The sequence below is a fragment of the Mustela lutreola genome, chromosome 6 (genome assembly GCF_030435805.1).
Source record: "Mustela lutreola isolate mMusLut2 chromosome 6, mMusLut2.pri, whole genome shotgun sequence".
Lineage (NCBI taxonomy): Eukaryota > Metazoa > Chordata > Mammalia > Carnivora > Mustelidae > Mustela > Mustela lutreola.
The window spans coordinates 124846752-124852960 of record NC_081295.1 but is presented as its reverse complement, the minus strand read 5'-3'; the positions used below and the strand labels follow the sequence as shown (position 1 = coordinate 124852960).

The following is a 6209-nucleotide window of genomic DNA, read 5'->3' as shown; positions in this document are numbered from 1 at the left end:
GGATGTGTCAAAACCTGAGGTGCCCAGAGCCTCAGGGGACAGGCCATGGGGTGTCCTGCTCCATCCAGAGGCACTTTCCAGTGACTTCTGGGCCCCACCTTTTTGTCATGTGGTTGCTGCCTCTCTAAAAGCTCCCAGCCCAGGCCCTGTTGTGCTCCAAATGCCCCAGTGGCTGGGAGTCTGTCTGTGTCCACAGAGCTGTGGCCGGCAGAGAAGTGGGCTCAAGAGACAGCAGCGCTGGGGACAGCTTCTCCATCTCCCGGAGGTGTCTGAGTCTCCGCACTGCACGGTCCCCTTCTCTGCCTGCTGGACTTGCCTCGCTACCCATCTTTAGTGTCTAAGTCACCTCATCTATCTCAGGTAGCTCACCCAGGTAGCAGCCTCTCTGCTGCTTTCCTCCAGACAACATCTCCCCACTGGCTGACTTGGGTGTCTACCAACAGTGATCCTAACCCTTGACTTTACCGTCTCATCCAAGCCCATGAACTGCTTTGTGACCTGGGACAAGTCTCAGCCTCAGTTCTCAAATCTATGAAATGGGGATCCAGTCTCCTTACTTGCTAAGTCCTCTTGTAGCAAAACAGATCTAATATTTCTTTTCTGGTCTAACTGTATGCATCCACTGAGCAAGAGTGTAGGCAAAAAGCCTGCGTATCCCTGGTTGGGGATGTTGTCCCACATTTCTGAAATCGAGTCATTAAAGATCTCAAGGCTGTGTGACCTTCTTGCCACACCTTTGTTTGTCTATGTGGAGTGTCCTTGGGATGTTTGTCAAGTTTGTGGTGCTGGGGTTTCTACTTATGGGTCCTCTTCCATATCTTTCTTTGTGGAGCTGCGTTCACCAAGAGCCGGGGAGGGGCTCCCCACACCCCGAGCATCACTTGCACATACACACACGCACACGCACATGCATACATATACACACATGGCAGGATGGGGCCATGGAAAGCTGAGGACTGGAACGATACCTGGAGCTCCAACTCTATCTCTAAACCTTAGTTTCTGGGTGACTTTGGATAGGGACTCTGATCATAGTCTCAGTTGCTAGCTGAGAAACAGGGAGGCAAGTGTCAATGTGAACTTGTTGATTTTCTGTGCGGTTTGAGGAGGAACATCAACAGAAGAGGGGTTTCCCAAGCTTGTGTGACACAGTCTGGGTAGGTCCCAGGTGCGCAGCCCAGGGAGAAATACCAGGAGTCACCACAGTTCCCATCCTGACCTGGAAGCTGGCCAGGTGTGGGGCTCCCCAGCTGATGAGAGCAGTGCACCAGGATGGGCTCTCTGGCCTTTGATTCTTCTGATTCTGTCCCTTGCAGACCTCAAGCTACTCAGAGCCCCAGTTGGAGCAGCCATGACCCGCTGGACGTCCCTCAAGGCATCCAGACCACATAAACCTGCCCCCTGCTGTCCAGTTGCCTCCTGCCAGCATCTAAGTACCGGGCCCTGGCCTCCTCTGCCTGGAGGGACCAGGAATCTGGGGCTGAGCGATCTTCTTGGCACAGTACCCGGGGTCCCCACCACCCTCAGCTCCCTGCCTCCTGGCCCAGGCAGAATCAGTGTCCATCATCACAGCCTCAGGCCTCAGCTCCTCAGACCTATGGCGAGGTGGCCAGCTGGAGTAGCTGTGGGGGGGGGGGGTGGCAGTGTGAGAAGATGCCCCTGCAGAGCCTTATGTGCCTGCAGCAGGAGACCTCGCATTAGCTAGACTCGTTCGAGTTTCAGCTTTCCTGCTTATTGGCTGTGTGGCTTTGGGGAAGTCACTTAACCTCTCTGAATCTCCATTCTTGGTAGAAGTAATGATGGCAGCCACCTTCTTGGGGTTTTGCTAGGATAATCTAAGACCATTTGCTAATGTGTTTGGCCTGCTTTCTCTGAAGTTTGAGGAGTGGGCAGTAAGGGCCGTGACTGTTATATACATGCCCGCTCTGGAGATTCAGAAACATCTGGCAACAGAGACAGACCCTAGGAGGGATGTGCAGCCTGGCTGCTCATGTGGACTTCTCCCTCACCTGTCTCCCAGGTGTTTGAAGCAGAGGTTAGATGTTGTGCTCCCTCCGAGGCCCTGGCTGCACCTGGCCACACCGACAGGGGCTAAATCCCAGTGTTGCCTCCCTCTGGCTGTCACTTCTGGTCTCTGTGTTTCTGGTGGGTGCTCAGCCACCTGCTTCTGCTTCTGGACCGGCTGCCCTGGGATCTTCTTATCTGGGGCCTCACTGTCTTCTGGGCACTTGAAGGTTCCCAGCCTTGTCTAATACTGGCCTCCTGGTGTGAACAGGTGGGGGTTTGGGGTGAATGGGGTCCCCAGTGCCAGGCCAGCCAGCCAGGCTTCTCCCCCTCCTTCCAGCTCAGCCCTGCTGAACGAGGCTGAGTGCCTGAGCACCTGCAGCCCTGACGCTAAGGGTTAGATGGCCTCAGTGCCCACAGGGCCAAGTGGCACCATGGCCTCTGGCCTGCAGGTGCCTCGGCCTGGCACCAACAGGCCAGGCCGGAGCCAGCAGGGCCCTGGGGGAGGGGGTAGCCAGCTGCTACTGGCCCATCTGGGGGATGAACTTGGGCTATGGACCTGAAAGGAGTGTGTCCGGCTGCAGGTGTCATGCCGTGGACATGCGTGAGACAGCGTGGTGTGCATACATATGTGCGTGTGTGTGACAAGCCCACCAAGTGCTCCTCTGAATGGGCCAAGGACAGTGATGCTCTGAGTGCTCCCTGGATGCTGTCATTTAGAGCTGAGAAAGGCAGTGATGGGGAAGGCTGCTGGGATGGGGTCAGTCAGTGACCCCTCTGGGTACTGACCCGTGGACCCTCTCCTAGTTACAGATGGAGGCTGTAGTGTATGAGGACTGAGAGTGGGTGCAGTGGGGCACAGGGTTCAAGCATCAGGACAGCATCCTCGGGGCCAGGCTCTGCTCAAGGCCTGGGGGATGAGACAGCAGTGAGCCACACAGCAAACTCACAATGCTTGGGAGGCCAGTAGTCTCACAGTGGGATCAGTGGGTGAGTGTGACCCCAGGCCTGTCCTTCCCATTACTGTTACTACTGTTATGGGGTCCAAAGGCGGTGCTTTGGGGTTACCATGAGGACCTGGGTGAGGGGTTACAGTCTCCCCTGTGTTCAGGAAGCTGCTCCTGGGCATGGAGGCCAGGGACTGAGGGAGGTGAGGCAGCGGGAGGGTGTCTGGGCTGAGAGTGTGAGGGACTTTCCTGAGGAGCAATGCACAGGCTGGGAGCTGCAGCGAGTGAGCGAGGAGCCTGTACCTGAGAGCTGAGGGGCCCCGGACTCCGTTCACGCAGGCCTCGCAGGTGCCAGCAGAAATCGGCTTTGAGCAGAGGACAGCTAGGCTCCCCTGCTGCCTCTGGACCAGAATGGGGGCTGGAGCACAAAGGCTGGCGAGGCGGCTGCCATGCTGGTCTGGTGGGTGATGATGGGGACTTCTCCCACAGCGGTGGGAGAAGAGATAGGTTCATAAATACACTTTGGAAGTGGAGCCTTTGGTGGGGGGGTACTCAGATGGACTGAGGATGAAGGCTTTTGGCAAGAGCTCCTGGGAGACTCCAGGTCTGTTTTCCAAGTCGAGAAGGAGGGTGAGGGACTGGCTGAGGAGGGAAGATGGAGAGATCAGTGGGGTGTGAGTCGGGGTGAAGTCGGCCGCCAACCATGGCTCAGGGCCCCAGGTGGGGGCAGAAGTCTGGGCCGGGGTGGCCTGCTCCCCCAGCCCCTCTGTCTTCCCTGTTGCAGGATCCGCCCCCAGTGGAGCTGGCCCAGAATGAGCCAGGGCCCCCCCCATCCCCAGGATGACCTCAGCTGGCAGGGTCAACCCCTATAGTATCGTGTCATCGGAGGAGGACTAGGTGCACCTGGTCACCATGTCGAGGGCCAAGGCTTTGGCAATGGCAAGGTGCACACATGGCACCTGTGCCAGAACCACTTTGTCAAGAAGAACAGCCAGTGCAACATCGAGTTCGCCAACATGGGATGAGAAGTTGCAGCGCTACCTGGCCGACATGCTACCTGTGGACATCCGCTGGAGCTACATGCTGCTCATCTTCTCGCTGGCCTTCCTCACCTCCTGGCTCCTGTTTGGTGTCATCTTTTGGGTCATCGCTGTGGCACACAGTGACCTGGAGCCAGCCAAGGGCCACGGCCGCATGCCCTATTTGATGCAGGTGCACAGCTCATGGCTGCCTTCCTCTTCTCCATCAAGGCACAGACCACCATCAGCTACGGGCTGCGCTGTGTGATGGAGGAGTGCCTGATGGCCATGTTCATGGTGGTGGCACAGTCCATCGTGGATTACATCATCGACTCCTTCATGATCGGCTGCCATCATGGCCAAGATGGCTCAGCCCAAGAAGCGGGCGCAGATGTTACTGTTCAGCCACAATGAGGTGGTGGCCCTGCGCGACGGCAAGCTCTGCCTCATGTGTTGCGTGGGCAACCTGAGCAAGAGCCACATCGTAGAGGTGCACGTGCAGGCCCAGCTCATCAAGCCACGGGTCACCGAGGAGGGCTTGTACATCCAGCTGGACCAGATCGACATTGACATCGGCTTCGACAAGGGCCTCGACGGCATCTTCCTCGTGTCCCCCATCACCATTCTGCATGAGATCGACGAGGCCAGCCCACTGTTTGGCATCAGCCGGCAGGACTTGGAGACATGACTTCAAGATCGTGGTCATCCTGGAGGTCATGGTGGAGGCCACGGCCATGACCACACAGGCCCGCAGCTCCTATCTGGCCAATAAGATTCTGTGGGGCCACCGCTTCAAGCCTGTCCTCTTCAAGGAGAAGAACCAGTACAAGATTGACTACTCCCACTTCGATAAGACCTACGAGGTGCCCTCCACACCCCACGGCAGCACCAAGGACCTGGTGGAGAACAAATTCTGATGCCCAGTGCCAACTCCTTCTGTTATGAGAATGAGCTGGCTTTCCTGAGCCTCAATGAGGAGGACAAGGCAGATGGAGACCAGGATGGCTGCAGCCCCCAGGCCCAGCATGACTTTAATAGACCTCAGGCTGGTGGTGGCGGCCTCGAGCAGTGGCCTTACAGATGGGAGTCAGAGATCTAAGCCACCATGGGCCAAGGTGCAGCATCCGCCCCACCAGGGAAAGACCCGGTGTCCCTCGAGGGCCCTGGGTTTGAGCAGAATGGGCCAGGTGCCCCGGTTGCAGACTCAGTAGCGTTTTAGATGCTTTATGTTTCTTCACAGTGGCCTGGGAAGGTTGGCGGGAGAATGTGCGACCAAAGCAGGCAGCCGCTGGCCTCAGAGACTGGAGCAGGTGCAGGGAGGTAGGCTCTTGGGGTCCAGGCCAGGAGCCAGGGGCTTCTGTCTGAGGCTAGAACTTCGGCCTGCTCAGAGGTGGCTCAGTGGCCATCCAGCCTCTGTGGGTAAAGGCTGGCAGGCTGTAGGGCACCTCGCTGGTTTTTAACTTGGGGAGAAACACTGGTTTTGGCTTTCTCAACCATAGCTTGAGTAAGACTGTTTACCAAAAAAAAAAAAATTAACACGTCATTGACAAAAAAATTAATTTCTGGGGATTATAAAAATGGTCAGTGAGAATTCCATTGGTCTGCGAGATGTGGATTTTAGATGGGGGCTCCATGAGGTTCCCCGAGGCTGGACAGGCCTCTCCTCCATGAAGGCCAAGTGTGTGCCAGGTTGCGCCATCTGCACAAGCACAAGAGAGGGGCTCATCTGTGGTTCCTTCTGCTCACAGGCAGGTTAGATTATGTTTGTGATGGAAAAACCAAAACCATGCTAATGATCATGATAAAAGCTTTCCAGAGTCATAGAGGTAGGGGTAGGGGCTGGGGGAAAAACTAGTTTGAGCTTTTTGAGTTTGACTTTTGTACCTTAGAGGTGCGTCTCAGGGATGGATATGGGACCTGACTGCCATGGAGGGTCCGCTCTCCCCACCTCCACCAGATTTTCCTGTTTTACTTCTCACCTTTTCTGCCCGATAGCCTCCACCCTTTCCGCAGTGAGGGATGCTTGGAAAATGTTGGAGTAGATGGCTCCTTGGGAAGGGAGGGCGGGTTCCCAGACACCCAGGAAGCAGACTGGCCCTATTCCCCTGGGACCCCAGTGTGAGTTGTGCCTTAGAGACCCCAGGTGGGCCAGCCCCGGTTGTTTCTGTTTTTCTCAGACTCGCCTGTCCTCCCAGCTGCCCCCGATTCCACCACGAAGTCCTCACCAGCCTGTGTGTCT

General features: G+C 56.6%; 1 pseudogene; it reads left to right on the top strand.

Annotated features, from left to right (window-relative positions):
* The first annotated feature begins 1351 nt into the window (after nucleotides 1–1351).
* LOC131833239 (ATP-sensitive inward rectifier potassium channel 12-like) lies at nucleotides 1352–5069 on the top strand (annotated as a pseudogene).
* Nucleotides 5070–6209: the final 1140 nt, after the last annotated feature.